This window comes from Daphnia magna, linkage group LG9 (assembly GCF_020631705.1).
Source record: "Daphnia magna isolate NIES linkage group LG9, ASM2063170v1.1, whole genome shotgun sequence".
In the NCBI taxonomy this organism is placed as follows: Eukaryota; Metazoa; Arthropoda; class Branchiopoda; order Diplostraca; family Daphniidae; genus Daphnia; species Daphnia magna.
In genome coordinates, this window is record NC_059190.1 from 4,461,812 (window position 1) to 4,485,634 (window position 23,823).

Consider the following 23,823-nt stretch of genomic DNA (forward strand, 5'->3'; position numbering starts at 1 on the left):
TTGGTTGCTTCACACACATGTACATGATGGCGGTGATCTGAGTCTTTATTGCAAAATTGAAAAACCACTGTTCTCACCCAGGGTCGAACTGAGGACCTTCAGCGTGTAAAGCCGACGTGATAACCGCTACACTATGAGAACGTTTATTCATCGCATCAGCGATGGTTTCGATGCAACTGACCATAGAATCGGAAATATCTTATAGAAATCAACTTTCACATTTGATTTGGAATTAATAATGTTGTTCCCACCCAGGATCGAACTGAGGACCTTCAGCGTGTTAGGCCGACGTGATAACCACTACACTATGGGAACACATGTATAACAATTACTACATTGAAATTGAATTATAGCAAGTCATGTAACCAACACTTTGTATTATCCAATTTACGTTGGGGTTAAACCTACCAACCTTTGATTAGGAATCTCATGTTCTAACTGCTGAGCTAGTCGGCACACATGCAATATCAAGTAAATGATGTGCAAAACAACAAATCCTCTGTCAGCAATCTACTTTTTTTGTTGTTGACATTTTAGATTAGTCATTAAAAAAGAATCATTAATTTACCAACCATCCCTACGCTTCGAATGAACCTTTAAGAAGATAAGCATATTTTTTCTTTCACCACGAAAGAAGGAGAAAGGGAAAATTTCGGGATCCATCTAGAAACCGCGATCATTTTAAGCTCGTGCTTGTTTTCAAGTACAAAAACCAAAAAAAAAACCAAAAAAACAAACAAACAAACAACACTAACAAGCAAATTTTATGTTTCTTTGAGTAATCCATGCTGCTAAGCTGTAACTTATCAACCTTGAATAGCTTACGGTGTTTGGCTGGTAGAAGGCATCCGCGACTCGCTCTTTTCCCTCTCCTTCTGAAATTGAAATCTATATATCTTCTTAAGTTATATGTTTCATTAAGAACAATGAATGTAGTAAGAATCTTTGTCCGAAACTCTATTTAAGATTTGTGGTTTAGTTTAGACGTCAAATAACATCACCTGACAAGCTTTAATACGGAGAGATAGGGAAATAATCACATTCTGTAGTTGGAAGAGTCCATGTACAGACACATGTTATCAGCAAACACACACATAACTGAATCTACCCATCCACCGATTTGGCAGTTTGTCTTTGAAGAGAATAGTGTTGTACCTAAAATGAAATCATACCTCTGTTAAATGTTAATTATGTTATCCATAATTTTGATTTTGTGCAAGAATTTATTTATGTGCCTCTGTGGCGCAATTGGCTAGCGCGTTCGGCTGTTAACCGGAAGGCTGGTGGTTCGATCCCACCCAGGGGCGTTGGAATAGAAGATTGAACAAAGGTGTGAACACACAGACACTGCATTGGTATTTTTAAAAACCTCCCTAATAATTTGCCTTCGTGCTGGCCGAGTCATCAGTGATGGAAATCCATGATTGCTCTACAGATAACAAGGTTTTGGTAACGTTGGTTAAAGTTGTGGCGTAGCACTCAGGTCGTTGATGATAAACAAATTTGGTTGCTTCACACACATGTACATGATGGCGGTGATCTGAGTCTTTATTGCAAAATTGAAAAACCACTGTTCTCACCCAGGGTCGAACTGAGGACCTTCAGCGTGTAAAGCCGACGTGATAACCGCTACACTATGAGAACGTTTATTCATCGCATCAGCGATGGTTTCGATGCAACTGACCATAGAATCGGAAATATCTTATAGAAATCAACTTTCACATTTGATTTGGAATTAATAATGTTGTTCCCACCCAGGATCGAACTGAGGACCTTCAGCGTGTTAGGCCGACGTGATAACCACTACACTATGGGAACACATGTATAACAATTACTACATTGAAATTGAATTATAGCAAGTCATGTAACCAACACTTTGTATTATCCAATTTACGTTGGGGTTAAACCTACCAACCTTTGATTAGGAATCTCATGTTCTAACTGCTGAGCTAGTCGGCACACATGCAATATCAAGTAAATGATGTGCAAAACAACAAATCCTCTGTCAGCAATCTACTTTTTTTGTTGTTGACATTTTAGATTAGTCATTAAAAAAGAATCATTAATTTACCAACCATCCCTACGCTTCGAATGAACCTTTAAGAAGATAAGCATATTTTTTCTTTCACCACGAAAGAAGGAGAAAGGGAAAATTTCGGGATCCATCTAGAAACCGCGATCATTTTAAGCTCGTGCTTGTTTTCAAGTACAAAAAACCAAAAAAAACCAAAAAAAACAAACAAACAAACAACACTAACAAGCAAATTTTATGTTTCTTTGAGTAATCCATGCTGCTAAGCTGTAACTTATCAACCTTGAATAGCTTACGGTGTTTGGCTGGTAGAAGGCATCCGCGACTCGCTCTTTTCCCTCTCCTTCTGAAATTGAAATCTATATATCTTCTTAAGTTATATGTTTCATTAAGAACAATGAATGTAGTAAGAATCTTTGTCCGAAACTCTATTTAAGATTTGTGGTTTAGTTTAGACGTCAAATAACATCACCTGACAAGCTTTAATACGGAGAGATAGGGAAATAATCACATTCTGTAGTTGGAAGAGTCCATGTACAGACACATGTTATCAGCAAACACACACATAACTGAATCTACCCATCCACCGATTTGGCAGTTTGTCTTTGAAGAGAATAGTGTTGTACCTAAAATGAAATCATACCTCTGTTAAATGTTAATTATGTTATCCATAATTTTGATTTTGTGCAAGAATTTATTTATGTGCCTCTGTGGCGCAATTGGCTAGCGCGTTCGGCTGTTAACCGGAAGGCTGGTGGTTCGATCCCACCCAGGGGCGTTGGAATAGAAGATTGAACAAAGGTGTGAACACACAGACACTGCATTGGTATTTTTAAAAACCTCCCTAATAATTTGCCTTCGTGCTGGCCGAGTCATCAGTGATGGAAATCCATGATTGCTCTACAGATAACAAGGTTTTGGTAACGTTGGTTAAAGTTGTGGCGTAGCACTCAGGTCGTTGATGATAAACAAATTTGGTTGCTTCACACACATGTACATGATGGCGGTGATCTGAGTCTTTATTGCAAAATTGAAAAACCACTGTTCTCACCCAGGGTCGAACTGAGGACCTTCAGCGTGTAAAGCCGACGTGATAACCGCTACACTATGAGAACGTTTATTCATCGCATCAGCGATGGTTTCGATGCAACTGACCATAGAATCGGAAATATCTTATAGAAATCAACTTTCACATTTGATTTGGAATTAATAATGTTGTTCCCACCCAGGATCGAACTGAGGACCTTCAGCGTGTTAGGCCGACGTGATAACCACTACACTATGGGAACACATGTATAACAATTACTACATTGAAATTGAATTATAGCAAGTCATGTAACCAACACTTTGTATTATCCAATTTACGTTGGGGTTAAACCTACCAACCTTTGATTAGGAATCTCATGTTCTAACTGCTGAGCTAGTCGGCACACATGCAATATCAAGTAAATGATGTGCAAAACAACAAATCCTCTGTCAGCAATCTACTTTTTTTGTTGTTGACATTTTAGATTAGTCATTAAAAAAGAATCATTAATTTACCAACCATCCCTACGCTTCGAATGAACCTTTAAGAAGATAAGCATATTTTTTCTTTCACCACGAAAGAAGGAGAAAGGGAAAATTTCGGGATCCATCTAGAAACCGCGATCATTTTAAGCTCGTGCTTGTTTTCAAGTACAAAAACCAAAAAAAAAAAAAAAAACAAACAAACAAACAACACTAACAAGCAAATTTTATGTTTCTTTGAGTAATCCATGCTGCTAAGCTGTAACTTATCAACCTTGAATAGCTTACGGTGTTTGGCTGGTAGAAGGCATCCGCGACTCGCTCTTTTCCCTCTCCTTCTGAAATTGAAATCTATATATCTTCTTAAGTTATATGTTTCATTAAGAACAATGAATGTAGTAAGAATCTTTGTCCGAAACTCTATTTAAGATTTGTGGTTTAGTTTAGACGTCAAATAACATCACCTGACAAGCTTTAATACGGAGAGATAGGGAAATAATCACATTCTGTAGTTGGAAGAGTCCATGTACAGACACATGTTATCAGCAAACACACACATAACTGAATCTACCCATCCACCGATTTGGCAGTTTGTCTTTGAAGAGAATAGTGTTGTACCTAAAATGAAATCATACCTCTGTTAAATGTTAATTATGTTATCCATAATTTTGATTTTGTGCAAGAATTTATTTATGTGCCTCTGTGGCGCAATTGGCTAGCGCGTTCGGCTGTTAACCGGAAGGCTGGTGGTTCGATCCCACCCAGGGGCGTTGGAATAGAAGATTGAACAAAGGTGTGAACACACAGACACTGCATTGGTATTTTTAAAAACCTCCCTAATAATTTGCCTTCGTGCTGGCCGAGTCATCAGTGATGGAAATCCATGATTGCTCTACAGATAACAAGGTTTTGGTAACGTTGGTTAAAGTTGTGGCGTAGCACTCAGGTCGTTGATGATAAACAAATTTGGTTGCTTCACACACATGTACATGATGGCGGTGATCTGAGTCTTTATTGCAAAATTGAAAAACCACTGTTCTCACCCAGGGTCGAACTGAGGACCTTCAGCGTGTAAAGCCGACGTGATAACCGCTACACTATGAGAACGTTTATTCATCGCATCAGCGATGGTTTCGATGCAACTGACCATAGAATCGGAAATATCTTATAGAAATCAACTTTCACATTTGATTTGGAATTAATAATGTTGTTCCCACCCAGGATCGAACTGAGGACCTTCAGCGTGTTAGGCCGACGTGATAACCACTACACTATGGGAACACATGTATAACAATTACTACATTGAAATTGAATTATAGCAAGTCATGTAACCAACACTTTGTATTATCCAATTTACGTTGGGGTTAAACCTACCAACCTTTGATTAGGAATCTCATGTTCTAACTGCTGAGCTAGTCGGCACACATGCAATATCAAGTAAATGATGTGCAAAACAACAAATCCTCTGTCAGCAATCTACTTTTTTTGTTGTTGACATTTTAGATTAGTCATTAAAAAAGAATCATTAATTTACCAACCATCCCTACGCTTCGAATGAACCTTTAAGAAGATAAGCATATTTTTTCTTTCACCACGAAAGAAGGAGAAAGGGAAAATTTCGGGATCCATCTAGAAACCGCGATCATTTTAAGCTCGTGCTTGTTTTCAAGTACAAAAAACCAAAAAAAAACCAAAAAAAACAAACAAACAAACAACACTAACAAGCAAATTTTATGTTTCTTTGAGTAATCCATGCTGCTAAGCTGTAACTTATCAACCTTGAATAGCTTACGGTGTTTGGCTGGTAGAAGGCATCCGCGACTCGCTCTTTTCCCTCTCCTTCTGAAATTGAAATCTATATATCTTCTTAAGTTATATGTTTCATTAAGAACAATGAATGTAGTAAGAATCTTTGTCCGAAACTCTATTTAAGATTTGTGGTTTAGTTTAGACGTCAAATAACATCACCTGACAAGCTTTAATACGGAGAGATAGGGAAATAATCACATTCTGTAGTTGGAAGAGTCCATGTACAGACACATGTTATCAGCAAACACACACATAACTGAATCTACCCATCCACCGATTTGGCAGTTTGTCTTTGAAGAGAATAGTGTTGTACCTAAAATGAAATCATACCTCTGTTAAATGTTAATTATGTTATCCATAATTTTGATTTTGTGCAAGAATTTATTTATGTGCCTCTGTGGCGCAATTGGCTAGCGCGTTCGGCTGTTAACCGGAAGGCTGGTGGTTCGATCCCACCCAGGGGCGTTGGAATAGAAGATTGAACAAAGGTGTGAACACACAGACACTGCATTGGTATTTTTAAAAACCTCCCTAATAATTTGCCTTCGTGCTGGCCGAGTCATCAGTGATGGAAATCCATGATTGCTCTACAGATAACAAGGTTTTGGTAACGTTGGTTAAAGTTGTGGCGTAGCACTCAGGTCGTTGATGATAAACAAATTTGGTTGCTTCACACACATGTACATGATGGCGGTGATCTGAGTCTTTATTGCAAAATTGAAAAACCACTGTTCTCACCCAGGGTCGAACTGAGGACCTTCAGCGTGTAAAGCCGACGTGATAACCGCTACACTATGAGAACGTTTATTCATCGCATCAGCGATGGTTTCGATGCAACTGACCATAGAATCGGAAATATCTTATAGAAATCAACTTTCACATTTGATTTGGAATTAATAATGTTGTTCCCACCCAGGATCGAACTGAGGACCTTCAGCGTGTTAGGCCGACGTGATAACCACTACACTATGGGAACACATGTATAACAATTACTACATTGAAATTGAATTATAGCAAGTCATGTAACCAACACTTTGTATTATCCAATTTACGTTGGGGTTAAACCTACCAACCTTTGATTAGGAATCTCATGTTCTAACTGCTGAGCTAGTCGGCACACATGCAATATCAAGTAAATGATGTGCAAAACAACAAATCCTCTGTCAGCAATCTACTTTTTTTGTTGTTGACATTTTAGATTAGTCATTAAAAAAGAATCATTAATTTACCAACCATCCCTACGCTTCGAATGAACCTTTAAGAAGATAAGCATATTTTTTCTTTCACCACGAAAGAAGGAGAAAGGGAAAATTTCGGGATCCATCTAGAAACCGCGATCATTTTAAGCTCGTGCTTGTTTTCAAGTACAAAAAACCAAAAAAAAAAACCAAAAAAACAAACAAACAAACAACACTAACAAGCAAATTTTATGTTTCTTTGAGTAATCCATGCTGCTAAGCTGTAACTTATCAACCTTGAATAGCTTACGGTGTTTGGCTGGTAGAAGGCATCCGCGACTCGCTCTTTTCCCTCTCCTTCTGAAATTGAAATCTATATATCTTCTTAAGTTATATGTTTCATTAAGAACAATGAATGTAGTAAGAATCTTTGTCCGAAACTCTATTTAAGATTTGTGGTTTAGTTTAGACGTCAAATAACATCACCTGACAAGCTTTAATACGGAGAGATAGGGAAATAATCACATTCTGTAGTTGGAAGAGTCCATGTACAGACACATGTTATCAGCAAACACACACATAACTGAATCTACCCATCCACCGATTTGGCAGTTTGTCTTTGAAGAGAATAGTGTTGTACCTAAAATGAAATCATACCTCTGTTAAATGTTAATTATGTTATCCATAATTTTGATTTTGTGCAAGAATTTATTTATGTGCCTCTGTGGCGCAATTGGCTAGCGCGTTCGGCTGTTAACCGGAAGGCTGGTGGTTCGATCCCACCCAGGGGCGTTGGAATAGAAGATTGAACAAAGGTGTGAACACACAGACACTGCATTGGTATTTTTAAAAACCTCCCTAATAATTTGCCTTCGTGCTGGGAAAAAATTTTAGTGGCCGTAGCACTCAGTGGTGGTTGAGCCTAAACAAAAATTTGTTGTTTTACATCACACATGTACATGGATGGCGGTGATCTGAGTCTTTATTGCAAAATTGAAAAACCACTGTTCTCACCCAGGGTCGAACTGAGGACCTTCAGCGTGTAAAGCCGACGTGATAACCGCTACACTATGAGAACAGTTTATTCATTCGGCATCAGCGATGGTTTCGATGCAACTGACCATAGAATCGGAAATATCTTATAGAAATCAACTTTCACATTTGATTTGGAATTAATAATGTTGTTCCCACCCAGGATCGAACTGAGGACCTTCAGCGTGTTAGGCCGACGTGATAACCACTACACTATGGGAACACATGTATAACAATTACTACATTGAAATTGAATTATAGCAAGTCATGTAACCAACACTTTGTATTATCCAATTTACGTTGGGGTTAAACCTACCAACCTTTGATTAGGAATCTCATGTTCTAACTGCTGAGCTAGTCGGCACACATGCAATATCAAGTAAATGATGTGCAAAACAACAAATCCTCTGTCAGCAATCTACTTTTTTGTTGTTGACATTTTAGATTAGTCATTAAAAAAGAATCATTAATTTACCAACCATCCCTACGCTTCGAATGAACCTTTAAGAAGATAAGCATATTTTTTCTTTCACCACGAAAGAAGGAGAAAGGGAAAATTTCGGGATCCATCTAGAAACCGCGATCATTTTAAGCTCGTGCTTGTTTTCAAGTACAAAAAACCAAAAAAAAAACCAAAAAAACAAACAAACAAACAACACTAACAAGCAAATTTTATGTTTCTTTGAGTAATCCATGCTGCTAAGCTGTAACTTATCAACCTTGAATAGCTTACGGTGTTTGGCTGGTAGAAGGCATCCGCGACTCGCTCTTTTCCCTCTCCTTCTGAAATTGAAATCTATATATCTTCTTAAGTTATATGTTTCATTAAGAACAATGAATGTAGTAAGAATCTTTGTCCGAAACTCTATTTAAGATTTGTGGTTTAGTTTAGACGTCAAATAACATCACCTGACAAGCTTTAATACGGAGAGATAGGGAAATAATCACATTCTGTAGTTGGAAGAGTCCATGTACAGACACATGTTATCAGCAAACACACACATAACTGAATCTACCCATCCACCGATTTGGCAGTTTGTCTTTGAAGAGAATAGTGTTGTACCTAAAATGAAATCATACCTCTGTTAAATGTTAATTATGTTATCCATAATTTTGATTTTGTGCAAGAATTTATTTATGTGCCTCTGTGGCGCAATTGGCTAGCGCGTTCGGCTGTTAACCGGAAGGCTGGTGGTTCGATCCCACCCAGGGGCGTTGGAATAGAAGATTGAACAAAGGTGTGAACACACAGACACTGCATTGGTATTTTTAAAAACCTCCCTAATAATTTGCCTTCGTGCTGGCCGAGTCATCAGTGATGGAAATCCATGATTGCTCTACAGATAACAAGGTTTTGGTAACGTTGGTTAAAGTTGTGGCGTAGCACTCAGGTCGTTGATGATAAACAAATTTGGTTGCTTCACACACATGTACATGATGGCGGTGATCTGAGTCTTTATTGCAAAATTGAAAAACCACTGTTCTCACCCAGGGTCGAACTGAGGACCTTCAGCGTGTAAAGCCGACGTGATAACCGCTACACTATGAGAACGTTTATTCATCGCATCAGCGATGGTTTCGATGCAACTGACCATAGAATCGGAAATATCTTATAGAAATCAACTTTCACATTTGATTTGGAATTAATAATGTTGTTCCCACCCAGGATCGAACTGAGGACCTTCAGCGTGTTAGGCCGACGTGATAACCACTACACTATGGGAACACATGTATAACAATTACTACATTGAAATTGAATTATAGCAAGTCATGTAACCAACACTTTGTATTATCCAATTTACGTTGGGGTTAAACCTACCAACCTTTGATTAGGAATCTCATGTTCTAACTGCTGAGCTAGTCGGCACACATGCAATATCAAGTAAATGATGTGCAAAACAACAAATCCTCTGTCAGCAATCTACTTTTTTTGTTGTTGACATTTTAGATTAGTCATTAAAAAAGAATCATTAATTTACCAACCATCCCTACGCTTCGAATGAACCTTTAAGAAGATAAGCATATTTTTTCTTTCACCACGAAAGAAGGAGAAAGGGAAAATTTCGGGATCCATCTAGAAACCGCGATCATTTTAAGCTCGTGCTTGTTTTCAAGTACAAAAACAAAAAAAACCAAAAAAAACAAACAAACAAACAACACTAACAAGCAAATTTTATGTTTCTTTGAGTAATCCATGCTGCTAAGCTGTAACTTATCAACCTTGAATAGCTTACGGTGTTTGGCTGGTAGAAGGCATCCGCGACTCGCTCTTTTCCCTCTCCTTCTGAAATTGAAATCTATATATCTTCTTAAGTTATATGTTTCATTAAGAACAATGAATGTAGTAAGAATCTTTGTCCGAAACTCTATTTAAGATTTGTGGTTTAGTTTAGACGTCAAATAACATCACCTGACAAGCTTTAATACGGAGAGATAGGGAAATAATCACATTCTGTAGTTGGAAGAGTCCATGTACAGACACATGTTATCAGCAAACACACACATAACTGAATCTACCCATCCACCGATTTGGCAGTTTGTCTTTGAAGAGAATAGTGTTGTACCTAAAATGAAATCATACCTCTGTTAAATGTTAATTATGTTATCCATAATTTTGATTTTGTGCAAGAATTTATTTATGTGCCTCTGTGGCGCAATTGGCTAGCGCGTTCGGCTGTTAACCGGAAGGCTGGTGGTTCGATCCCACCCAGGGGCGTTGGAATAGAAGATTGAACAAAGGTGTGAACACACAGACACTGCATTGGTATTTTTAAAAACCTCCCTAATAATTTGCCTTCGTGCTGGCCGAGTCATCAGTGATGGAAATCCATGATTGCTCTACAGATAACAAGGTTTTGGTAACGTTGGTTAAAGTTGTGGCGTAGCACTCAGGTCGTTGATGATAAACAAATTTGGTTGCTTCACACACATGTACATGATGGCGGTGATCTGAGTCTTTATTGCAAAATTGAAAAACCACTGTTCTCACCCAGGGTCGAACTGAGGACCTTCAGCGTGTAAAGCCGACGTGATAACCGCTACACTATGAGAACGTTTATTCATCGCATCAGCGATGGTTTCGATGCAACTGACCATAGAATCGGAAATATCTTATAGAAATCAACTTTCACATTTGATTTGGAATTAATAATGTTGTTCCCACCCAGGATCGAACTGAGGACCTTCAGCGTGTTAGGCCGACGTGATAACCACTACACTATGGGAACACATGTATAACAATTACTACATTGAAATTGAATTATAGCAAGTCATGTAACCAACACTTTGTATTATCCAATTTACGTTGGGGTTAAACCTACCAACCTTTGATTAGGAATCTCATGTTCTAACTGCTGAGCTAGTCGGCACACATGCAATATCAAGTAAATGATGTGCAAAACAACAAATCCTCTGTCAGCAATCTACTTTTTTTGTTGTTGACATTTTAGATTAGTCATTAAAAAAGAATCATTAATTTACCAACCATCCCTACGCTTCGAATGAACCTTTAAGAAGATAAGCATATTTTTTCTTTCACCACGAAAGAAGGAGAAAGGGAAAATTTCGGGATCCATCTAGAAACCGCGATCATTTTAAGCTCGTGCTTGTTTTCAAGTACAAAAAACCAAAAAAAAACCAAAAAAAAAAACAAACAAACAACACTAACAAGCAAATTTTATGTTTCTTTGAGTAATCCATGCTGCTAAGCTGTAACTTATCAACCTTGAATAGCTTACGGTGTTTGGCTGGTAGAAGGCATCCGCGACTCGCTCTTTTCCCTCTCCTTCTGAAATTGAAATCTATATATCTTCTTAAGTTATATGTTTCATTAAGAACAATGAATGTAGTAAGAATCTTTGTCCGAAACTCTATTTAAGATTTGTGGTTTAGTTTAGACGTCAAATAACATCACCTGACAAGCTTTAATACGGAGAGATAGGGAAATAATCACATTCTGTAGTTGGAAGAGTCCATGTACAGACACATGTTATCAGCAAACACACACATAACTGAATCTACCCATCCACCGATTTGGCAGTTTGTCTTTGAAGAGAATAGTGTTGTACCTAAAATGAAATCATACCTCTGTTAAATGTTAATTATGTTATCCATAATTTTGATTTTGTGCAAGAATTTATTTATGTGCCTCTGTGGCGCAATTGGCTAGCGCGTTCGGCTGTTAACCGGAAGGCTGGTGGTTCGATCCCACCCAGGGGCGTTGGAATAGAAGATTGAACAAAGGTGTGAACACACAGACACTGCATTGGTATTTTTAAAAACCTCCCTAATAATTTGCCTTCGTGCTGGCCGAGTCATCAGTGATGGAAATCCATGATTGCTCTACAGATAACAAGGTTTTGGTAACGTTGGTTAAAGTTGTGGCGTAGCACTCAGGTCGTTGATGATAAACAAATTTGGTTGCTTCACACACATGTACATGATGGCGGTGATCTGAGTCTTTATTGCAAAATTGAAAAACCACTGTTCTCACCCAGGGTCGAACTGAGGACCTTCAGCGTGTAAAGCCGACGTGATAACCGCTACACTATGAGAACGTTTATTCATCGCATCAGCGATGGTTTCGATGCAACTGACCATAGAATCGGAAATATCTTATAGAAATCAACTTTCACATTTGATTTGGAATTAATAATGTTGTTCCCACCCAGGATCGAACTGAGGACCTTCAGCGTGTTAGGCCGACGTGATAACCACTACACTATGGGAACACATGTATAACAATTACTACATTGAAATTGAATTATAGCAAGTCATGTAACCAACACTTTGTATTATCCAATTTACGTTGGGGTTAAACCTACCAACCTTTGATTAGGAATCTCATGTTCTAACTGCTGAGCTAGTCGGCACACATGCAATATCAAGTAAATGATGTGCAAAACAACAAATCCTCTGTCAGCAATCTACTTTTTTTGTTGTTGACATTTTAGATTAGTCATTAAAAAAGAATCATTAATTTACCAACCATCCCTACGCTTCGAATGAACCTTTAAGAAGATAAGCATATTTTTTCTTTCACCACGAAAGAAGGAGAAAGGGAAAATTTCGGGATCCATCTAGAAACCGCGATCATTTTAAGCTCGTGCTTGTTTTCAAGTACAAAAAACCAAAAAAAAAACCAAAAAAAACAAACAAACAAACAACACTAACAAGCAAATTTTATGTTTCTTTGAGTAATCCATGCTGCTAAGCTGTAACTTATCAACCTTGAATAGCTTACGGTGTTTGGCTGGTAGAAGGCATCCGCGACTCGCTCTTTTCCCTCTCCTTCTGAAATTGAAATCTATATATCTTCTTAAGTTATATGTTTCATTAAGAACAATGAATGTAGTAAGAATCTTTGTCCGAAACTCTATTTAAGATTTGTGGTTTAGTTTAGACGTCAAATAACATCACCTGACAAGCTTTAATACGGAGAGATAGGGAAATAATCACATTCTGTAGTTGGAAGAGTCCATGTACAGACACATGTTATCAGCAAACACACACATAACTGAATCTACCCATCCACCGATTTGGCAGTTTGTCTTTGAAGAGAATAGTGTTGTACCTAAAATGAAATCATACCTCTGTTAAATGTTAATTATGTTATCCATAATTTTGATTTTGTGCAAGAATTTATTTATGTGCCTCTGTGGCGCAATTGGCTAGCGCGTTCGGCTGTTAACCGGAAGGCTGGTGGTTCGATCCCACCCAGGGGCGTTGGAATAGAAGATTGAACAAAGGTGTGAACACACAGACACTGCATTGGTATTTTTAAAAACCTCCCTAATAATTTGCCTTCGTGCTGGCCGAGTCATCAGTGATGGAAATCCATGATTGCTCTACAGATAACAAGGTTTTGGTAACGTTGGTTAAAGTTGTGGCGTAGCACTCAGGTCGTTGATGATAAACAAATTTGGTTGCTTCACACACATGTACATGATGGCGGTGATCTGAGTCTTTATTGCAAAATTGAAAAACCACTGTTCTCACCCAGGGTCGAACTGAGGACCTTCAGCGTGTAAAGCCGACGTGATAACCGCTACACTATGAGAACGTTTATTCATCGCATCAGCGATGGTTTCGATGCAACTGACCATAGAATCGGAAATATCTTATAGAAATCAACTTTCACATTTGATTTGGAATTAATAATGTTGTTCCCACCCAGGATCGAACTGAGGACCTTCAGCGTGTTAGGCCGACGTGATAACCACTACACTATGGGAACACATGTATAACAATTACTACATTGAAATTGAATTATAGCAAGTCATGTAACCAACACTTTGTATTATCCAATTTACGTTGGGGTTAAACCTACCAACCTTTGATTAGGAATCTCATGTTCTAACTGCTGAGCTAGTCGGCACACATGCAATATCAAGTAAATGATGTGCAAAACAACAAATCCTCTGTCAGCAATCTACTTTTTTTGTTGTTGACATTTTAGATTAGTCATTAAAAAAGAATCATTAATTTACCAACCATCCCTACGCTTCGAATGAACCTTTAAGAAGATAAGCATATTTTTTCTTTCACCACGAAAGAAGGAGAAAGGGAAAATTTCGGGATCCATCTAGAAACCGCGATCATTTTAAGCTCGTGCTTGTTTTCAAGTACAAAAAACCAAAAAAAAAAACCAAAAAAAACAAACAAACAAACAACACTAACAAGCAAATTTTATGTTTCTTTGAGTAATCCATGCTGCTAAGCTGTAACTTATCAACCTTGAATAGCTTACGGTGTTTGGCTGGTAGAAGGCATCCGCGACTCGCTCTTTTCCCTCTCCTTCTGAAATTGAAATCTATATATCTTCTTAAGTTATATGTTTCATTAAGAACAATGAATGTAGTAAGAATCTTTGTCCGAAACTCTATTTAAGATTTGTGGTTTAGTTTAGACGTCAAATAACATCACCTGACAAGCTTTAATACGGAGAGATAGGGAAATAATCACATTCTGTAGTTGGAAGAGTCCATGTACAGACACATGTTATCAGCAAACACACACATAACTGAATCTACCCATCCACCGATTTGGCAGTTTGTCTTTGAAGAGAATAGTGTTGTACCTAAAATGAAATCATACCTCTGTTAAATGTTAATTATGTTATCCATAATTTTGATTTTGTGCAAGAATTTATTTATGTGCCTCTGTGGCGCAATTGGCTAGCGCGTTCGGCTGTTAACCGGAAGGCTGGTGGTTCGATCCCACCCAGGGGCGTTGGAATAGAAGATTGAACAAAGGTGTGAACACACAGACACTGCATTGGTATTTTTAAAAACCTCCCTAATAATTTGCCTTCGTGCTGGCCGAGTCATCAGTGATGGAAATCCATGATTGCTCTACAGATAACAAGGTTTTGGTAACGTTGGTTAAAGTTGTGGCGTAGCACTCAGGTCGTTGATGATAAACAAATTTGGTTGCTTCACACACATGTACATGATGGCGGTGATCTGAGTCTTTATTGCAAAATTGAAAAACCACTGTTCTCACCCAGGGTCGAACTGAGGACCTTCAGCGTGTAAAGCCGACGTGATAACCGCTACACTATGAGAACGTTTATTCATCGCATCAGCGATGGTTTCGATGCAACTGACCATAGAATCGGAAATATCTTATAGAAATCAACTTTCACATTTGATTTGGAATTAATAATGTTGTTCCCACCCAGGATCGAACTGAGGACCTTCAGCGTGTTAGGCCGACGTGATAACCACTACACTATGGGAACACATGTATAACAATTACTACATTGAAATTGAATTATAGCAAGTCATGTAACCAACACTTTGTATTATCCAATTTACGTTGGGGTTAAACCTACCAACCTTTGATTAGGAATCTCATGTTCTAACTGCTGAGCTAGTCGGCACACATGCAATATCAAGTAAATGATGTGCAAAACAACAAATCCTCTGTCAGCAATCTACTTTTTTTGTTGTTGACATTTTAGATTAGTCATTAAAAAAGAATCATTAATTTACCAACCATCCCTACGCTTCGAATGAACCTTTAAGAAGATAAGCATATTTTTTCTTTCACCACGAAAGAAGGAGAAAGGGAAAATTTCGGGATCCATCTAGAAACCGCGATCATTTTAAGCTCGTGCTTGTTTTCAAGTACAAAAAACCAAAAAAAAAACCAAAAAAAACAAACAAACAAACAACACTAACAAGCAAATTTTATGTTTCTTTGAGTAATCCATGCTGCTAAGCTGTAACTTATCAACCTTGAATAGCTTACGGTGTTTGGCTGGTAGAAGGCATCCGCGACTCGCTCTTTTCCCTCTCCTTCTGAAATTGAAATCTATATATCTTCTTAAGTTATATGTTTCATTAAGAACAATGAATGTAGTAAGAATCTTTGTCCGAAACTCTATTTAAGATTTGTGGTTTAGTTTAGACGTCAAATAACATCACCTGACAAGCTTTAATACGGAGAGATAGGGAAATAATCACATTCTGTAGTTGGAAGAGTCCATGTACAGACACATGTTATCAGCAAACACACACATAACTGAATCTACCCATCCACCGATTTGGCAGTTTGTCTTTGAAGAGAATAGTGTTGTACCTAAAATGAAATCATACCTCTGTTAAATGTTAATTATGTTATCCATAATTTTGATTTTGTGCAAGAATTTATTTATGTGCCTCTGTGGCGCAATTGGCTAGCGCGTTCGGCTGTTAACCGGAAGGCTGGTGGTTCGATCCCACCCAGGGGCGTTGGAATAGAAGATTGAACAAAGGTGTGAACACACAGACACTGCATTGGTATTTTTAAAAACCTCCCTAATAATTTGCCTTCGTGCTGGCCGAGTCATCAGTGATGGAAATCCATGATTGCTCTACAGATAACAAGGTTTTGGTAACGTTGGTTAAAGTTGTGGCGTAGCACTCAGGTCGTTGATGATAAACAAATTTGGTTGCTTCACACACATGTACATGATGGCGGTGATCTGAGTCTTTATTGCAAAATTGAAAAACCACTGTTCTCACCCAGGGTCGAACTGAGGACCTTCAGCGTGTAAAGCCGACGTGATAACCGCTACACTATGAGAACGTTTATTCATCGCATCAGCGATGGTTTCGATGCAACTGACCATAGAATCGGAAATATCTTATAGAAATCAACTTTCACATTTGATTTGGAATTAATAATGTTGTTCCCACCCAGGATCGAACTGAGGACCTTCAGCGTGTTAGGCCGACGTGATAACCACTACACTATGGGAACACATGTATAACAATTACTACATTGAAATTGAATTATAGCAAGTCATGTAACCAACACTTTGTATTATCCAATTTACGTTGGGGTTAAACCTACCAACCTTTGATTAGGAATCTCATGTTCTAACTGCTGAGCTAGTCGGCACACATGCAATATCAAGTAAATGATGTGCAAAACAACAAATCCTCTGTCAGCAATCTACTTTTTTTGTTGTTGACATTTTAGATTAGTCATTAAAAAAGAATCATTAATTTACCAACCATCCCTACGCTTCGAATGAACCTTTAAGAAGATAAGCATATTTTTTCTTTCACCACGAAAGAAGGAGAAAGGGAAAATTTCGGGATCCATCTAGAAACCGCGATCATTTTAAGCTCGTGCTTGTTTTCAAGTACAAAAAACCAAAAAAAAAACCAAAAAAAACAAACAAACAAACAACACTAACAAGCAAATTTTATGTTTCTTTGAGTAATCCATGCTGCTAAGCTGTAACTTATCAACCTTGAATAGCTTACGGTGTTTGGCTGGTAGAAGGCATCCGCGACTCGCTCTTTTCCCTCTCCTTCTGAAATTGAAATCTATATATCTTCTTAAGTTATATGTTTCATTAAGAACAATGAATGTAGTAAGAATCTTTGTCCGAAACTCTATTTAAGATTTGTGGTTTAGTTTAGACGTCAAATAACATCACCTGACAAGCTTTAATACGGAGAGATAGGGAAATAATCACATTCTGTAGTTGGAAGAGTCCATGTACAGACACATGTTATCAGCAAACACACACATAACTGAATCTACCCATCCACCGATTTGGCAGTTTGTCTTTGAAGAGAATAGTGTTGTACCTAAAATGAAATCATACCTCTGTTAAATGTTAATTATGTTATCCATAATTTTGATTTTGTGCAAGAATTTATTTATGTGCCTCTGTGGCGCAATTGGCTAGCGCGTTCGGCTGTTAACCGGAAGGCTGGTGGTTCGATCCCACCCAGGGGCGTTGGAATAGAAGATTGAACAAAGGTGTGAACACACAGACACTGCATTGGTATTTTTAAAAACCTCCCTAATAATTTGCCTTCGTGCTGGCCGAGTCATCAGTGATGGAAATCCATGATTGCTCTACAGATAACAAGGTTTTGGTAACGTTGGTTAAAGTTGTGGCGTAGCACTCAGGTCGTTGATGATAAACAAATTTGGTTGCTTCACACACATGTACATGATGGCGGTGATCTGAGTCTTTATTGCAAAATTGAAAAACCACTGTTCTCACCCAGGGTCGAACTGAGGACCTTCAGCGTGTAAAGCCGACGTGATAACCGCTACACTATGAGAACGTTTATTCATCGCATCAGCGATGGTTTCGATGCAACTGACCATAGAATCGGAAATATCTTATAGAAATCAACTTTCACATTTGATTTGGAATTAATAATGTTGTTCCCACCCAGGATCGAACTGAGGACCTTCAGCGTGTTAGGCCGACGTGATAACCACTACACTATGGGAACACATGTATAACAATTACTACATTGAAATTGAATTATAGCAAGTCATGTAACCAACACTTTGTATTATCCAATTTACGTTGGGGTTAAACCTACCAACCTTTGATTAGGAATCTCATGTTCTAACTGCTGAGCTAGTCGGCACACATGCAATATCAAGTAAATGATGTGCAAAACAACAAATCCTCTGTCAGCAATCTACTTTTTTTGTTGTTGACATTTTAGATTAGTCATTAAAAAAGAATCATTAATTTACCAACCATCCCTACGCTTCGAATGAACCTTTAAGAAGATAAGCATATTTTTTCTTTCACCACGAAAGAAGGAGAAAGGGAAAATTTCGGGATCCATCTAGAAACCGCGATCATTTTAAGCTCGTGCTTGTTTTCAAGTACAAAAAACCAAAAAAAAAAAAAAAACAAACAAACAAACAACACTAACAAGCAAATTTTATGTTTCTTTGAGTAATCCATGCTGCTAAGCTGTAACTTATCAACCTTGAATAGCTTACGGTGTTTGGCTGGTAGAAGGCATCCGCGACTCGCTCTTTTCCCTCTCCTTCTGAAATTGAAATCTATATATCTTCTTAAGTTATATGTTTCATTAAGAACAATGAATGTAGTAAGAATCTTTGTCCGAAACTCTATTTAAGATTTGTGGTTTAGTTTAGACGTCAAATAACATCACCTGACAAGCTTTAATACGGAGAGATAGGGAAATAATCACATTCTGTAGTTGGAAGAGTCCATGTACAGACACATGTTATCAGCAAACACACACATAACTGAATCTACCCATCCACCGATTTGGCAGTTTGTCTTTGAAGAGAATAGTGTTGTACCTAAAATGAAATCATACCTCTGTTAAATGTTAATTATGTTATCCATAATTTTGATTTTGTGCAAGAATTTATTTATGTGCCTCTGTGGCGCAATTGGCTAGCGCGTTCGGCTGTTAACCGGAAGGCTGGTGGTTCGATCCCACCCAGGGGCGTTGGAATAGAAGATTGAACAAAGGTGTGAACACACAGACACTGCATTGGTATTTTTAAAAACCTCCCTAATAATTTGCCTTCGTGCTGGCCGAGTCATCAGTGATGGAAATCCATGATTGCTCTACAGATAACAAGGTTTTGGTAACGTTGGTTAAAGTTGTGGCGTAGCACTCAGGTCGTTGATGATAAACAAATTTGGTTGCTTCACACACATGTACATGATGGCGGTGATCTGAGTCTTTATTGCAAAATTGAAAAACCACTGTTCTCACCCAGGGTCGAACTGAGGACCTTCAGCGTGTAAAGCCGACGTGATAACCGCTACACTATGAGAACGTTTATTCATCGCATCAGCGATGGTTTCGATGCAACTGACCATAGAATCGGAAATATCTTATAGAAATCAACTTTCACATTTGATTTGGAATTAATAATGTTGTTCCCACCCAGGATCGAACTGAGGACCTTCAGCGTGTTAGGCCGACGTGATAACCACTACACTATGGGAACACATGTATAACAATTACTACATTGAAATTGAATTATAGCAAGTCATGTAACCAACACTTTGTATTATCCAATTTACGTTGGGGTTAAACCTACCAACCTTTGATTAGGAATCTCATGTTCTAACTGCTGAGCTAGTCGGCACACATGCAATATCAAGTAAATGATGTGCAAAACAACAAATCCTCTGTCAGCAATCTACTTTTTTTGTTGTTGACATTTTAGATTAGTCATTAAAAAAGAATCATTAATTTACCAACCATCCCTACGCTTCGAATGAACCTTTAAGAAGATAAGCATATTTTTTCTTTCACCACGAAAGAAGGAGAAAGGGAAAATTTCGGGATCCATCTAGAAACCGCGATCATTTTAAGCTCGTGCTTGTTTTCAAGTACAAAAAACCAAAAAAAAACCAAAAAAAACAAACAAACAAACAACACTAACAAGCAAATTTTATGTTTCTTTGAGTAATCCATGCTGCTAAGCTGTAACTTATCAACCTTGAATAGCTTACGGTGTTTGGCTGGTAGAAGGCATCCGCGACTCGCTCTTTTCCCTCTCCTTCTGAAATTGAAATCTATATATCTTCTTAAGTTATATGTTTCATTAAGAACAATGAATGTAGTAAGAATCTTTGTCCGAAACTCTATTTAAGATTTGTGGTTTAGTTTAGACGTCAAATAACATCACCTGACAAGCTTTAATACGGAGAGATAGGGAAATAATCACATTCTGTAGTTGGAAGAGTCCATGTACAGACACATGTTATCAGCAAACACACACATAACTGAATCTACCCATCCACCGATTTGGCAGTTTGTCTTTGAAGAGAATAGTGTTGTACCTAAAATGAAATCATACCTCTGTTAAATGTTAATTATGTTATCCATAATTTTGATTTTGTGCAAGAATTTATTTATGTGCCTCTGTGGCGCAATTGGCTAGCGCGTTCGGCTGTTAACCGGAAGGCTGGTGGTTCGATCCCACCCAGGGGCGTTGGAATAGAAGATTGAACAAAGGTGTGAACACACAGACACTGCATTGGTATTTTTAAAAACCTCCCTAATAATTTGCCTTCGTGCTGGCCGAGTCATCAGTGATGGAAATCCATGATTGCTCTACAGATAACAAGGTTTTGGTAACGTTGGTTAAAGTTGTGGCGTAGCACTCAGGTCGTTGATGATAAACAAATTTGGTTGCTTCACACACATGTACATGATGGCGGTGATCTGAGTCTTTATTGCAAAATTGAAAAACCACTGTTCTCACCCAGGGTCGAACTGAGGACCTTCAGCGTGTAAAGCCGACGTGATAACCGCTACACTATGAGAACGTTTATTCATCGCATCAGCGATGGTTTCGATGCAACTGACCATAGAATCGGAAATATCTTATAGAAATCAACTTTCACATTTGATTTGGAATTAATAATGTTGTTCCCACCCAGGATCGAACTGAGGACCTTCAGCGTGTTAGGCCGACGTGATAACCACTACACTATGGGAACACATGTATAACAATTACTACATTGAAATTGAATTATAGCAAGTCATGTAACCAACACTTTGTATTATCCAATTTACGTTGGGGTTAAACCTACCAACCTTTGATTAGGAATCTCATGTTCTAACTGCTGAGCTAGTCGGCACACATGCAATATCAAGTAAATGATGTGCAAAACAACAAATCCTCTGTCAGCAATCTACTTTTTTTGTTGTTGACATTTTAGATTAGTCATTAAAAAAGAATCATTAATTTACCAACCATCCCTACGCTTCGAATGAACCTTTAAGAAGATAAGCATATTTTTTCTTTCACCACGAAAGAAGGAGAAAGGGAAAATTTCGGGATCCATCTAGAAACCGCGATCATTTTAAGCTCGTGCTTGTTTTCAAGTACAAAAAACCAAAAAAAAAACAAAAAAACAAACAAACAAACAACACTAACAAGCAAATTTTATGTTTCTTTGAGTAATCCATGCTGCTAAGCTGTAACTTATCAACCTTGAATAGCTTACGGTGTTTGGCTGGTAGAAGGCATCCGCGACTCGCTCTTTTCCCTCTCCTTCTGAAATTGAAATCTATATATCTTCTTAAGTTATATGTTTCATTAAGAACAATGAATGTAGTAAGAATCTTTGTCCGAAACTCTATTTAAGATTTGTGGTTTAGTTTAGACGTCAAATAACATCACCTGACAAGCTTTAATACGGAGAGATAGGGAAATAATCACATTCTGTAGTTGGAAGAGTCCATGTACAGACACATGTTATCAGCAAACACACACATAACTGAATCTACCCATCCACCGATTTGGCAGTTTGTCTTTGAAGAGAATAGTGTTGTACCTAAAATGAAATCATACCTCTGTTAAATGTTAATTATGTTATCCATAATTTTGATTTTGTGCAAGAATTTATTTATGTGCCTCTGTGGCGCAATTGGCTAGCGCGTTCGGCTGTTAACCGGAAGGCTGGTGGTTCGATCCCACCCAGGGGCGTTGGAATAGAAGATTGAACAAAGGTGTGAACACACAGACACTGCATTGGTATTTTTAAAAACCTCCCTAATAATTTGCCTTCGTGCTGGCCGAGTCATCAGTGATGGAAATCCATGATTGCTCTACAGATAACAAGGTTTTGGTAACGTTGGTTAAAGTTGTGGCGTAGCACTCAGGTCGTTGATGATAAACAAATTTGGTTGCTTCACACACATGTACATGATGGCGGTGATCTGAGTCTTTATTGCAAAATTGAAAAACCACTGTTCTCACCCAGGGTCGAACTGAGGACCTTCAGCGTGTAAAGCCGACGTGATAACCGCTACACTATGAGAACGTTTATTCATCGCATCAGCGATGGTTTCGATGCAACTGACCATAGAATCGGAAATATCTTATAGAAATCAACTTTCACATTTGATTTGGAATTAATAATGTTGTTCCCACCCAGGATCGAACTGAGGACCTTCAGCGTGTTAGGCCGACGTGATAACCACTACACTATGGGAACACATGTATAACAATTACTACATTGAAATTGAATTATAGCAAGTCATGTAACCAACACTTTGTATTATCCAATTTACGTTGGGGTTAAACCTACCAACCTTTGATTAGGAATCTCATGTTCTAACTGCTGAGCTAGTCGGCACACATGCAATATCAAGTAAATGATGTGCAAAACAACAAATCCTCTGTCAGCAATCTACTTTTTTTGTTGTTGACATTTTAGATTAGTCATTAAAAAAGAATCATTAATTTACCAACCATCCCTACGCTTCGAATGAACCTTTAAGAAGATAAGCATATTTTTTCTTTCACCACGAAAGAAGGAGAAAGGGAAAATTTCGGGATCCATCTAGAAACCGCGATCATTTTAAGCTCGTGCTTGTTTTCAAGTACAAAAACAAAAAAAACCAAAAAAAACAAACAAACAAACAACACTAACAAGCAAATTTTATGTTTCTTTGAGTAATCCATGCTGCTAAGCTGTAACTTATCAACCTTGAATAGCTTACGGTGTTTGGCTGGTAGAAGGCATCCGCGACTCGCTCTTTTCCCTCTCCTTCTGAAATTGAAATCTATATATCTTCTTAAGTTATATGTTTCATTAAGAACAATGAATGTAGTAAGAATCTTTGTCCGAAACTCTATTTAAGATTTGTGGTTTAGTTTAGACGTCAAATAACATCACCTGACAAGCTTTAATACGGAGAGATAGGGAAATAATCACATTCTGTAGTTGGAAGAGTCCATGTACAGACACATGTTATCAGCAAACACACACATAACTGAATCTACCCATCCACCGATTTGGCAGTTTGTCTTTGAAGAGAATAGTGTTGTACCTAAAATGAAATCATACCTCTGTTAAATGTTAATTATGTTATCCATAATTTTGATTTTGTGCAAGAATTTATTTATGTGCCTCTGTGGCGCAATTGGCTAGCGCGTTCGGCTGTTAACCGGAAGGCTGGTGGTTCGATCCCACCCAGGGGCGTTGGAATAGAAGAT

General features: G+C 38.0%; 48 non-coding genes across 48 annotated transcripts; 16 read left to right on the forward strand and 32 right to left on the reverse strand.

The window, feature by feature from the left end:
* Window positions 1–68: 68 nt before the first annotated feature.
* Window positions 69–141, reverse strand: Trnav-uac. Its single transcript has one exon. It is a non-coding gene; the product is annotated as a tRNA-Val (tRNA).
* Window positions 142–242: 101 nt separating this feature from the next.
* Trnav-aac lies at window positions 243–315 on the reverse strand. Its single transcript has one exon. It is a non-coding gene; the product is annotated as a tRNA-Val (tRNA).
* Window positions 316–1,233: 918 nt separating this feature from the next.
* On the forward strand, window positions 1,234–1,307 carry Trnan-guu. The gene has a single exon. It is a non-coding gene; the product is annotated as a tRNA-Asn (tRNA).
* Window positions 1,308–1,571: 264 nt separating this feature from the next.
* On the reverse strand, window positions 1,572–1,644 carry Trnav-uac. The gene has a single exon. It is a non-coding gene; the product is annotated as a tRNA-Val (tRNA).
* A 101-nt stretch (window positions 1,645–1,745) lies between these two features.
* On the reverse strand, window positions 1,746–1,818 carry Trnav-aac. The gene has a single exon. It is a non-coding gene; the product is annotated as a tRNA-Val (tRNA).
* Window positions 1,819–2,736: 918 nt separating this feature from the next.
* Trnan-guu lies at window positions 2,737–2,810 on the forward strand. The gene has a single exon. It is a non-coding gene; the product is annotated as a tRNA-Asn (tRNA).
* A 264-nt stretch (window positions 2,811–3,074) lies between these two features.
* Trnav-uac lies at window positions 3,075–3,147 on the reverse strand. The gene has a single exon. It is a non-coding gene; the product is annotated as a tRNA-Val (tRNA).
* Window positions 3,148–3,248: 101 nt separating this feature from the next.
* Trnav-aac lies at window positions 3,249–3,321 on the reverse strand. Its single transcript has one exon. It is a non-coding gene; the product is annotated as a tRNA-Val (tRNA).
* A 916-nt stretch (window positions 3,322–4,237) lies between these two features.
* Window positions 4,238–4,311, forward strand: Trnan-guu. Its single transcript has one exon. It is a non-coding gene; the product is annotated as a tRNA-Asn (tRNA).
* A 264-nt stretch (window positions 4,312–4,575) lies between these two features.
* Trnav-uac lies at window positions 4,576–4,648 on the reverse strand. Its single transcript has one exon. It is a non-coding gene; the product is annotated as a tRNA-Val (tRNA).
* Window positions 4,649–4,749: 101 nt separating this feature from the next.
* Trnav-aac lies at window positions 4,750–4,822 on the reverse strand. Its single transcript has one exon. It is a non-coding gene; the product is annotated as a tRNA-Val (tRNA).
* A 919-nt stretch (window positions 4,823–5,741) lies between these two features.
* On the forward strand, window positions 5,742–5,815 carry Trnan-guu. The gene has a single exon. It is a non-coding gene; the product is annotated as a tRNA-Asn (tRNA).
* Window positions 5,816–6,079: 264 nt separating this feature from the next.
* Window positions 6,080–6,152, reverse strand: Trnav-uac. The gene has a single exon. It is a non-coding gene; the product is annotated as a tRNA-Val (tRNA).
* A 101-nt stretch (window positions 6,153–6,253) lies between these two features.
* Window positions 6,254–6,326, reverse strand: Trnav-aac. The gene has a single exon. It is a non-coding gene; the product is annotated as a tRNA-Val (tRNA).
* A 920-nt stretch (window positions 6,327–7,246) lies between these two features.
* On the forward strand, window positions 7,247–7,320 carry Trnan-guu. Its single transcript has one exon. It is a non-coding gene; the product is annotated as a tRNA-Asn (tRNA).
* Window positions 7,321–7,533: 213 nt separating this feature from the next.
* Window positions 7,534–7,606, reverse strand: Trnav-uac. Its single transcript has one exon. It is a non-coding gene; the product is annotated as a tRNA-Val (tRNA).
* Window positions 7,607–7,710: 104 nt separating this feature from the next.
* Window positions 7,711–7,783, reverse strand: Trnav-aac. Its single transcript has one exon. It is a non-coding gene; the product is annotated as a tRNA-Val (tRNA).
* Window positions 7,784–8,701: 918 nt separating this feature from the next.
* On the forward strand, window positions 8,702–8,775 carry Trnan-guu. Its single transcript has one exon. It is a non-coding gene; the product is annotated as a tRNA-Asn (tRNA).
* Window positions 8,776–9,039: 264 nt separating this feature from the next.
* Window positions 9,040–9,112, reverse strand: Trnav-uac. Its single transcript has one exon. It is a non-coding gene; the product is annotated as a tRNA-Val (tRNA).
* Window positions 9,113–9,213: 101 nt separating this feature from the next.
* Trnav-aac lies at window positions 9,214–9,286 on the reverse strand. The gene has a single exon. It is a non-coding gene; the product is annotated as a tRNA-Val (tRNA).
* A 916-nt stretch (window positions 9,287–10,202) lies between these two features.
* Trnan-guu lies at window positions 10,203–10,276 on the forward strand. The gene has a single exon. It is a non-coding gene; the product is annotated as a tRNA-Asn (tRNA).
* A 264-nt stretch (window positions 10,277–10,540) lies between these two features.
* Window positions 10,541–10,613, reverse strand: Trnav-uac. Its single transcript has one exon. It is a non-coding gene; the product is annotated as a tRNA-Val (tRNA).
* A 101-nt stretch (window positions 10,614–10,714) lies between these two features.
* Window positions 10,715–10,787, reverse strand: Trnav-aac. The gene has a single exon. It is a non-coding gene; the product is annotated as a tRNA-Val (tRNA).
* Window positions 10,788–11,705: 918 nt separating this feature from the next.
* Trnan-guu lies at window positions 11,706–11,779 on the forward strand. The gene has a single exon. It is a non-coding gene; the product is annotated as a tRNA-Asn (tRNA).
* Window positions 11,780–12,043: 264 nt separating this feature from the next.
* Window positions 12,044–12,116, reverse strand: Trnav-uac. Its single transcript has one exon. It is a non-coding gene; the product is annotated as a tRNA-Val (tRNA).
* A 101-nt stretch (window positions 12,117–12,217) lies between these two features.
* On the reverse strand, window positions 12,218–12,290 carry Trnav-aac. The gene has a single exon. It is a non-coding gene; the product is annotated as a tRNA-Val (tRNA).
* A 920-nt stretch (window positions 12,291–13,210) lies between these two features.
* On the forward strand, window positions 13,211–13,284 carry Trnan-guu. Its single transcript has one exon. It is a non-coding gene; the product is annotated as a tRNA-Asn (tRNA).
* A 264-nt stretch (window positions 13,285–13,548) lies between these two features.
* On the reverse strand, window positions 13,549–13,621 carry Trnav-uac. The gene has a single exon. It is a non-coding gene; the product is annotated as a tRNA-Val (tRNA).
* Window positions 13,622–13,722: 101 nt separating this feature from the next.
* Window positions 13,723–13,795, reverse strand: Trnav-aac. Its single transcript has one exon. It is a non-coding gene; the product is annotated as a tRNA-Val (tRNA).
* Window positions 13,796–14,716: 921 nt separating this feature from the next.
* Trnan-guu lies at window positions 14,717–14,790 on the forward strand. The gene has a single exon. It is a non-coding gene; the product is annotated as a tRNA-Asn (tRNA).
* A 264-nt stretch (window positions 14,791–15,054) lies between these two features.
* Window positions 15,055–15,127, reverse strand: Trnav-uac. The gene has a single exon. It is a non-coding gene; the product is annotated as a tRNA-Val (tRNA).
* Window positions 15,128–15,228: 101 nt separating this feature from the next.
* Window positions 15,229–15,301, reverse strand: Trnav-aac. The gene has a single exon. It is a non-coding gene; the product is annotated as a tRNA-Val (tRNA).
* A 920-nt stretch (window positions 15,302–16,221) lies between these two features.
* Window positions 16,222–16,295, forward strand: Trnan-guu. Its single transcript has one exon. It is a non-coding gene; the product is annotated as a tRNA-Asn (tRNA).
* A 264-nt stretch (window positions 16,296–16,559) lies between these two features.
* Window positions 16,560–16,632, reverse strand: Trnav-uac. The gene has a single exon. It is a non-coding gene; the product is annotated as a tRNA-Val (tRNA).
* Window positions 16,633–16,733: 101 nt separating this feature from the next.
* Window positions 16,734–16,806, reverse strand: Trnav-aac. The gene has a single exon. It is a non-coding gene; the product is annotated as a tRNA-Val (tRNA).
* Window positions 16,807–17,726: 920 nt separating this feature from the next.
* Window positions 17,727–17,800, forward strand: Trnan-guu. Its single transcript has one exon. It is a non-coding gene; the product is annotated as a tRNA-Asn (tRNA).
* A 264-nt stretch (window positions 17,801–18,064) lies between these two features.
* Window positions 18,065–18,137, reverse strand: Trnav-uac. The gene has a single exon. It is a non-coding gene; the product is annotated as a tRNA-Val (tRNA).
* Window positions 18,138–18,238: 101 nt separating this feature from the next.
* Trnav-aac lies at window positions 18,239–18,311 on the reverse strand. The gene has a single exon. It is a non-coding gene; the product is annotated as a tRNA-Val (tRNA).
* Window positions 18,312–19,227: 916 nt separating this feature from the next.
* Window positions 19,228–19,301, forward strand: Trnan-guu. Its single transcript has one exon. It is a non-coding gene; the product is annotated as a tRNA-Asn (tRNA).
* Window positions 19,302–19,565: 264 nt separating this feature from the next.
* Trnav-uac lies at window positions 19,566–19,638 on the reverse strand. Its single transcript has one exon. It is a non-coding gene; the product is annotated as a tRNA-Val (tRNA).
* A 101-nt stretch (window positions 19,639–19,739) lies between these two features.
* Window positions 19,740–19,812, reverse strand: Trnav-aac. Its single transcript has one exon. It is a non-coding gene; the product is annotated as a tRNA-Val (tRNA).
* Window positions 19,813–20,731: 919 nt separating this feature from the next.
* On the forward strand, window positions 20,732–20,805 carry Trnan-guu. The gene has a single exon. It is a non-coding gene; the product is annotated as a tRNA-Asn (tRNA).
* Window positions 20,806–21,069: 264 nt separating this feature from the next.
* On the reverse strand, window positions 21,070–21,142 carry Trnav-uac. Its single transcript has one exon. It is a non-coding gene; the product is annotated as a tRNA-Val (tRNA).
* Window positions 21,143–21,243: 101 nt separating this feature from the next.
* On the reverse strand, window positions 21,244–21,316 carry Trnav-aac. Its single transcript has one exon. It is a non-coding gene; the product is annotated as a tRNA-Val (tRNA).
* A 918-nt stretch (window positions 21,317–22,234) lies between these two features.
* Window positions 22,235–22,308, forward strand: Trnan-guu. Its single transcript has one exon. It is a non-coding gene; the product is annotated as a tRNA-Asn (tRNA).
* A 264-nt stretch (window positions 22,309–22,572) lies between these two features.
* On the reverse strand, window positions 22,573–22,645 carry Trnav-uac. Its single transcript has one exon. It is a non-coding gene; the product is annotated as a tRNA-Val (tRNA).
* A 101-nt stretch (window positions 22,646–22,746) lies between these two features.
* Trnav-aac lies at window positions 22,747–22,819 on the reverse strand. The gene has a single exon. It is a non-coding gene; the product is annotated as a tRNA-Val (tRNA).
* Window positions 22,820–23,735: 916 nt separating this feature from the next.
* Trnan-guu lies at window positions 23,736–23,809 on the forward strand. The gene has a single exon. It is a non-coding gene; the product is annotated as a tRNA-Asn (tRNA).
* Window positions 23,810–23,823: the final 14 nt, after the last annotated feature.